Raw genomic sequence first — 9,652 nt, forward strand, 5'->3', positions numbered from 1 at the left:
TGTTGGGTAGATCCTGGGTTTTTTTCTGGTTTGAATAACGCAGTAATGTGGTACCACACTGAAGCAGTCAATTAAACCTGGTTTCGATCAATATTTCAGAGGATAACACCGGTTAGGTCTGGGTTAGGTCTGGGATATGCGCGCATCTGGCTTATACTTTCGCCTTTTTCGCAAACTTGTTGGCCAGATCCTGGGTATTTTCCGTGTTTGAAACACGTAGTAATGTGGTAACACACTGAAGCAGTCAATAAAACCTGGTTTCGATCAATATTTTAGAGGATAACACCGGTTAGGTCTGGGTTAGGTCCGGGAAATGCCCGCATCTGGCTCATGATTTTGCCTTCTTCGCATACTTGTTGGCCAGATCCTGGGTTTTTTTCGTGTTTGAATTACGTAGTAATGTGGTAACACACTGAAGCAGTCAATTAAACCTGGTTTCGGTCAATATTTTAGAGGATAACACCGGTTAGGTCTGGGTTTCGTTTGGGTTATGCCCGCATCTGGCTCATGATTTTGCCTGCTTCGCAATACTTGTTGGCCAGATCCTGGGCTTTTTTCGTGTTTGAATCACGTAGTAATGTGGTAATACACTGAAGTAGTCAATTAAACCTGGTTTCGATCAATATTTCAGAGGATAACACCGGTTAGGTCTGGGTTAGGTCTGGGATATGCGCGCATTTGGCTTATACTTTCGCCTTTTTCGCAAACTTGTTGGCTAGATCCTGGGTTTTTTTCGTGTTTGAATCACGTAGTAATGTGGTACCACACTGAAGCAGTCAATTAAACCTGGTTTCGATCAATATTTCAGAGGATAACGCCGGTTAGGTCTCGGTTAGGTCTGGGATATGCGCGCATCTGGCTTATACTTTCGCCTTTTTCGCAAACTTGTCGGCTAGATCCTGGGTTTTTTTCGGGTTTGAATAACGCAGTAATGTGGTACCACACTGGAGCAGTCAATTAAACCTGGTTTCGATCAATATTTTAGAGGATAACGCCGGTTAGGTCTGGGTTAGGTCTGGGAAATGCGCGCATCTGGCTTATACTTTCGCCTTCTTCGCATACTTGTTGGCCAGATCCTGGGTTTTTTTCGTGTTTGAATCACGTAGTAATGTGGTAACACACTGAAGCAGTCAATTAAACCTGGTTTCGATCAATATTTCAGAGGATAACACCGGTTAGGTCTGGGTTAGGTCTGGGATATGCGCGCATTTGGCTTATACTTTCGCCTTTTTCGCAAACTTGTTGGCTAGATCCTGGGTTTTTTTCGTGTTTGAATCACGTAGTAATGTGGTACCACACTGAGGCAGTCAATTAAACCTGGTTTCGATCAATATTTCAGAGGATAACGCCGGTTAGGTCTGGGTTAGGTCTGGGAAATGCGCGCATCTGGCTTATACTTTCGCCTTCTTCGCATACTTGTTGGCCAGATCCTGGGTTTTTTCCGTGTTTGAATCACGTAGTAATGTGGTAACACACTGAAGCAGTCAATTAAACCTGGTTTCGACGAATATTTTAGAGGATAACACCGGTTAGGTCTGGGTTATGCCCGCATCTGGCTCATGATTTTGCCTTCTTCGCATACTTGTTGGCCAGATCCTGGGTTTTTTTCGTGTTTGAATCACGTAGTAATGTGGTACCACACTGAGGCAGTCAATTAAACCTGGTTTCGATCAATATTTCAGGGGATAACGCCGGTTAGGTCTGGGTTAGGTCTGGGTTATGCCCGCATCTGGCTCATGATTTTGCCTTCTTCGCATACTTGTTGGCCAGATCCTGCGTTTTTTTCGTGTTTGAATCACGTAGTAATGTGGTACCACCCTGAGGCAGTCAATTAAACCTGGTTTCGATCAATATTTCAGAGGATAACGCCGGTTAGGTCTGGGTTAGGTCTGGGTTATGCCCGCATCTGGCTCCTGATTTTGCCTTCTTCGCATACTTGTTGGCCAGATCCTGGGTTTTTTTCGTGTTTGAATCACGTAGTAATGTGGTAACACACTGAAGCAGTCAATTAAACCAGGTTTCGATCAATATTTTAGAGGATAACACCGGTTAGGTCTGGCATTGGTCTGGCTTATACCCGCATCTGGCTCATGATTTTGCCTTCTTCGCATACTTGTTGGCCAGATCCTGGGTTTTTTTCGGGTTTGAATAACGCAGTAATATGGTACCACACTGAAGCAGTCAATTAAACCTGGTTTCGATCAATATTTTAGAGGATAGCACCGGTTAGGTCTGGGTTTCGTCTGGGTTATGACCGCATCTGGCTCATGTTTTTGCCTTCTTCGCATACTTGTTGGCCAGATCCTGGGTTTTTTTCGTGTTTGAATCACGTAGTAATGTGGTAATACACTGAAGCAGTCAATTAAACCTGGTTTCGATCAATATTTCAGAGGATAACACCGGTTAGGTCTGGGTTAGGTCCGGGAAATGCACGCATCTGGCTCATGATTTCGCCATTTTCGCAAACTTGTTGGCCAGATCCTGGGTTTTTTCCGTGTTTGAATCACGTAGTAATGTTATACCACACTGAGGCAGTGAATTAAACCTGGATTCGGGCAGTATTTTAGAGGATAACACCGGTTAGGTCTGTGTGAGGTCTGCGTTATGCCCGCATCTGGCTCATGATTTTGCCTTCTTCGCATACTTGTTGGCCAGATCCTCGGATTTTTTCGTGTTTGAATCACGTAGTAATGTGGTAACACACTGAAGCAGTCAATTAAACCAGGTTTCGATCAATATTTTAGAGGATAACACCGGTTAGGTCTGGGTTAGGTCTGGGATATGCGCGCATCTGGCTTATACTTTCGCCTTTTTCGCAAACTTGTTGGCCAGATCCTGGGTTTTTTCCGTGTTTGAATCACGTAGTAATGTGGTACCACACTGAGGCAGTCAATTAAACCTGGTTTCGATCAATATTTCACAGGATAACACCGGTTAGGTCTGTGTTAGGTCCGGGATATGCCCGCATCTGGCTCATGATTTTGCCTTCTTCGCATACTTGTTGGCCAGATCCTGGGTTTTTTTCGTGTTTGAATCACGTAGTAATGTGGTAACACACTGAAGCAGTCAATTAAACCAGGTTTCGATCAATATTTTAGAGGATAACACCGGTTAGGTCTGGGTTAGGTCTGGGATATGCGCACATCTGGCATATACTTTCGCCTTTTTCGCAAACTTGTTGGCTAGATCCTGGATTTTTTTCGTGATTGAATCACGTAGTAATGTGGTAACACACTGAAGCAGTCAATCAAACCTGGTTTCGATCAATATTTTAGAGGATAACACCGGTTAGGTATGGGTTAGGTCTGGGATATGTGCGCATCTGGCTTATACTTTCGCCTTTTTCGCAAACTTGTTGGCCAGATCCCGGGGTTTTTCCGTGTTTGAATCACGTAGTAATGTGGTAATACACTGAAGCAGTCAATTAAACCTGGTTTCGATCAATATTTTAGAGGATAACACCGGTTAGGACTAGGTTAGGTCTGGGTTATGCCCGCATCTGGCTCATGATTTTGCCTTCTTCGCATACTTGTTGGCCAGATCCTGGAGCTTTCCGTGTTTGAATCACGTAGTAATGTGGTAATACACTGAAGCAGTCAATTAAACCTGGTTTCGATAAATTTTTTTGGAGGATAACACCGGTTAGGTCTAGGTTAGGTCTGGGTTATGCCCGCATCTGGCTCATGATTTTGCCTTCTTCGCATACTTGTTGGCCAGATCCTGGGTTTTTTTCGTGTTTGAATCACGTAGTAATGTGGTAACACAATGAAGCAGTCAATTAACCCTGGTTTCGATCAATATTTTAGAGGATAACACCGGTTAGGTCTGGGTTAGGTCTGGGTTATGCCCGCATCAGGCTCCTGATTTTGCCTTCTTCGCATACTTGTTGGCCAGATCCTGGGTTTTTTTCGTGTTTGAATCACGTAGTAATGTGGTAACACACTGAAGCAGTCAATTAAACCTGATTTCGATCAATATTTCAGAGGATAACACCGGATAGGTCTGGGTAAGGTCTGGGTTATGCCCGCATCTGGCTCATGATTATGCCTCAATCGCATACTTGTTGGCCAGATCCTGGGTTTTTTTCGTGTTTGAATCACGTAGTAATGTGGTAACACACTGAAGCTGTCAATTAAACCTGGTTTCGATCAATATTTTAGTGGATAACGCCGGTTAGGTCTGGGTTAGGACTGGGTTATGCCCGCATCTGGCTCATGATTTTGCCTTCTTCGCATACTTGTTGGCCAGATCCTGGGTTTTTTCCGTGTTTGAATCACGTAGTAATGTGGTAACACACTGAAGCAGTCAATTAAACCTGGTTTCGACGAATATTTTAGAGGATAACACCGGTTAGGTCTGGGTTAGGTCTGGGTTATGCCCGCATCTGGCTCATGATTTTGCCTTCTTCGCATACTTGTTGGCCAGATCCTGGGTTTTTTTCGTGTTTGAATCACGTAGTAATGTGGTACCACACTGAGGCAGTCAATTAAACCTGGTTTCGATCAATATTTCACAGGATAACGCCGGTTAGGTCTGGGTTAGGTCTGGGTTATGCCCGCATCTGGCTCATGATTTTGCCTTCTTCGCATACTTGTTGGCCAGATCCTGGGTTTGTTTCGTGTTTGAATCACGTAGTAATGTGGTACCACAGTGAGGCAGTCAATTAAACCTGGTTTCGATCAATATTTCAGAGGATAACGCCGGTTGGGTCTCGGTTAGGTCTGGGATATGCGCGCATCTGGCTTATACTTTCGCCTTTTTCGCAAACTTGTCGGCTAGATCCTGGGTTTTTTCGGGTTTGAATAACGCAGTAATGTGGTACCACACTGGAGCAGTCAATTAAACCTGGTTTCGACGAATATTTTAGAGCATAACACCGGTTAGGTCTAGGTTAGGTCTGGGAAATGCGCGCATCTGGCTTATACTTTCGCCTTCTTGGCATACTTGTTGGCCAGATCCTGGGTTTTTTCCGTGTTTGAATCACGTAGTAATGTGGTACCACACTGAGGCAGTCAATTAAACCTGGTTTCGATCAATATTTTAGAGGATAACACCGGTTAGGTCTGGGTTAGGTCTGGGATATGCGCGCATCTGGCTTATACTTTCGCCTTTTTCGCAAACTTGTTGGCCAGATCCTGGGTTTTTTCCGTGTTTGAATCACGTAGTAATGTGGTACCACACTGAGGCAGTCAATTAAACCTGGTTTCGATCAATATTTCAGAGGATAACACCGGTTAGGTCTGGGTTAGGTCTGGGTTATGCCCGCATCTGGCTCATGATTTTGCCTTCTTCGCAAACTTGTTGGCTAGAACCTGGGTTTTTTTCGTGTTTGAAGCACGTAGTAATGTGGTACCACACTGAGGCAGTCAATTAAACCTGGTTTCGATCAATATTTCAGAGGATAACGCCGGTTAGGTCTGGGTTAGGTCTGGGAAATGCGCGCATCTGGCTTATACTTTCGCCTTCTTCGCATACTTGTTGGCCAGATCCTGGGTTTTTTCCGTGATTGAATCACGTAGTAATGTGCTAACACACTGAAGCAGTCAATTAAACCTGGTTTCGACGAATATTTTAGAGGATAACACCGGTTAGGTCTGGGTTAGGTCTGGGTTATGCCCGCATCTGGCTCATGATTTTGCCTTCTTCGCATACTTGTTGGCCAGATCCTGGGTTTTTTTCGTGTTTGAATCACGTAGTAATGTGGTACCACACTGAGGCAGTCAATTAAACCTGGTTTCGATCAATATTTCAGAGGATAACGCCGGTTAGGTCTGGGTTAGGTCTGGGTTATGCCCGCATCTGGCTCATGATTTTGCCTTCTTCGCATACTTGTTGGCCAGATCCTGCGTTTTTTTCGTGTTTGAATCACGTAGTAATGTGGTACCACCCTGAGGCAGTCAATTAAACCTGGTTTCGATCAATATTTCAGAGGATAACGCCGGTTAGGTCTGGGTTAGGTCTGGGTTATGCCCGCATCTGGCTCCTGATTTAGCCTTCTTCGCATACTTGTTGGCCAGATCCTGGGTTTTTTTCGTGTTTGAATCACGTAGTAATGTGGTAACACACTGAAGCAGTCAATTAAACCAGGTTTCGATCAATATTTTAGAGGATAACACCGGTTAGGTCTGGCATTGGTCTGGGTTATACCCGCATCTGGCTCATGATTTTGCCTTCTTCGCATACTTGTTGGCCAGATCCTGGGTTTTTTTCGGGTTTGAATAACGCAGTAATGTGGTACCACACTGAAGCAGTCAATTAAACCTGGTTTCGATCAATATTTTAGAGGATAGCACCGGTTAGGTCTGGGTTTCGTCTGGGTTATGCCCGCATCTGGCTCATGTTTTTGCCTTCTTCGCATACTTGTTGGCCAGATCCTGGGTTTTTTTCGTGTTTGAATCACGTAGTAATGTGGTAACACACTGAAGCAGTCAATTAAACCAGGTTTCGATCAATATTTTAGAGGATAACACCGGTTAGGTCTGGGTTAGGTCTGGGATATGCGCACATCTGGCATATACTTTCGCCTTTTTCGCAAACTTGTTGGCTAGATCCTGGATTTTTTTCGTGATTGAATCACGTAGTAATGTGGTAACACACTGAAGCAGTCAATCAAACCTGGTTTCGATCAATATTTTAGAGCATAACACCGGTTAGGTCTAGGTTAGGTCTGGGTTATGCCCGCATCTGGCTCATGATTTTGCCTTCTTCGCATACTTGTTGGCCAGATCCTGGAGCTTTCCGTGTTTGAATCACGTAGTAATGTGGTAATACACTGAAGCAGTCAATTAAACCTGGTTTCGATAAATTTTTTTGGAGGATAACACCGGTTAGGTCTGGGTTAGGTCTGGGTTATGCCCGCATCTGGCTCCTGATTTTGCCTTCTTCGCATACTTGTTGGCCAGATCCTGGGTTTTTTTCGTGTTTGAATCACGTAGTAATGTGGTAACACACTGAAGCAGTCAATTAAACCTGATTTCGATCAATATTTCAGAGGATAACACCGGTTAGGTCTGGGTAAGGTCTGGGTTATGCCCGCATCTGGCTCATGATTATGCCTTAATCGCATACTTGTTGGCCAGATCCTGGGTCTTTCCGTGTTTGAATCACGTAGTAATGTGGTAATACACTGAAGCAGTCAATTAAACCTGGTTTCGATCAATATTTTAGAGGATAACACCGGTTAGGTCTGGGTTATGCCCGCATCTGGCTCCTGATTTTGCCTTCTTCGCATACTTGTTGGCCAGATCCTGGGTTTTTTTCGTGTTTGAATCACGTAGTAATGTGGTAACACACTGAAGCAGTCAATTAAACCAGGTTTCGATCAATATTTTAGAGGATAACACCGGTTAGGTCTGGCTTTGGTCTGGGTTATACCCGCATCTGGCTCATGATTTTGCCTTCTTCGCATACTTGTTGGCCAGATCCTGGGTTTTTTTCGTGTTTGAATCACGTAGTAATGTGGTAATACACTGAAGCAGTCAATTAAACCTGGTTTCGATCAATATTTTAGAGGATAACACCGGTTAGGTCTAGGTTAGGTCTGGGTTATGCCCGCATCTGGCTCCTGATTTTGCCTTCTTCGCATACTTGTTGGCCAGATCCTGGGTTTTTTTCGTGTTTGAATCACGTAGTAATGTGGTAACACACTGAAGCAGTCAATTAAACCTGATTTCGATCAATATTTCAGAGGATAACACCGGTTAGGTCTGGGTAAGGTCTGGGTTATGCCCGCATCTGGCTCATGATTATGCCTTAATCGCATACTTGTTGGCCAGATCCTGGGTCTTTCCGTGTTTGAATCACGTAGTAATGTGGTAATACACTGAAGCAGTCAATTAAACCTGGTTTCGATCAATATTTTAGAGGATAACACCGGTTAGGTCTGGGTTATGCCCGCATCTGGCTCCTGATTTTGCCTTCTTCGCATACTTGTTGGCCAGATCCTGGGTTTTTTTCGTGTTTGAATCACGTAGTAATGTGGTAACACACTGAAGCAGTCAATTAAACCAGGTTTCGATCAATATTTTAGAGGATAACACCGGTTAGGTCTGGCTTTGGTCTGGGTTATACCCGCATCTGGCTCATGATTTTGCCTTCTTCGCATACTTGTTGGCCAGATCCTGGGTTTTTTTCGTGTTTGAATCACGTAGTAATGTGGTACCACCCTGAGGCAGTCAATTAAACCTGGTTTCGATCAATATTTCAGAGGATAACGCCGGTTAGGTCTGGGTTAGGTCTGGGTTATGCCCGCATCTGGCTCCTGATTTTGCCTTCTTCGCATACTTGTTGGCCAGATCCTGGGTTTTTTTCGTGTTTGAATCACGTAGTAATGTGGTAACACACTGAAGCAGTCAATTAAACCAGGTTTCGATCAATATTTTAGAGGATAACACCGGTTAGGTCTGGCATTGGTCTGGCTTATACCCGCATCTGGCTCATGATTTTGCCTTCTTCGCATACTTGTTGGCCAGATCCTGGGTTTTTTTCGGGTTTGAATAACGCAGTAATATGGTACCACACTGAAGCAGTCAATTAAACCTGGTTTCGATCAATATTTTAGAGGATAGCACCGGTTAGGTCTGGGTTTCGTCTGGGTTATGACCGCATCTGGCTCATGTTTTTGCCTTCTTCGCATACTTGTTGGCCAGATCCTGGGTTTTTTTCGTGTTTGAATCACGTAGTAATGTGGTAATACACTGAGGCAGTCAATTAAACCTGGTTTCGATCAATATTTCAGAGGATAACACCGGTTAGGTCTGGGTTAGGTCCGGGAAATGCACGCATCTGGCTCATGATTTCGCCATTTTCGCAAACTTGTTGGCCAGATCCTGGGTTTTTTCCGTGTTTGAATCACGTAGTAATGTTATACCACACTGAGGCAGTGAATTAAACCTGGATTCGGGCAGTATTTTAGAGGATAACACCGGTTAGGTCTGTGTGAGGTCTGCGTTATGCCCGCATCTGGCTCATGATTTTGCCTTCTTCGCATACTTGTTGGCCAGATCCTCGGATTTTTTCGTGTTTGAATCACGTAGTAATGTGGTAACACACTGAAGCAGTCAATTAAACCAGGTTTCGATCAATATTTTAGAGGATAACACCGGTTAGGTCTGGGTTAGGTCTGGGATATGCGCGCATCTGGCTTATACTTTCGCCTTTTTCGCAAACTTGTTGGCCAGATCCTGGGTTTTTTCCGTGTTTGAATCACGTAGTAATGTGGTACCACACTGAGGCAGTCAATTAAACCTGGTTTCGATCAATATTTCACAGGATAACACCGGTTAGGTCTGTGTTAGGTCCGGGATATGCCCGCATCTGGCTCATGATTTTGCCTTCTTCGCATACTTGTTGGCCAGATCCTGGGTTTTTTTCGTGTTTGAATCACGTAGTAATGTGGTAACACACTGAAGCAGTCAATTAAACCAGGTTTCGATCAATATTTTAGAGGATAACACCGGTTAGGTCTGGGTTAGGTCTGGGATATGCGCACATCTGGCATATACTTTCGCCTTTTTCGCAAACTTGTTGGCTAGATCCTGGATTTTTTTCGTGATTGAATCACGTAGTAATGTGGTAACACACTGAAGCAGTCAATCAAACCTGGTTTCGATCAATATTTTAGAGGATAACACCGGTTAGGTATGGGTTAGGT

The sequence above is a fragment of the Colletes latitarsis genome, unplaced genomic scaffold, assembly GCF_051014445.1.
Source record: "Colletes latitarsis isolate SP2378_abdomen unplaced genomic scaffold, iyColLati1 scaffold0013, whole genome shotgun sequence".
Taxonomy (NCBI): Eukaryota; Metazoa; Arthropoda; class Insecta; order Hymenoptera; family Colletidae; genus Colletes; species Colletes latitarsis.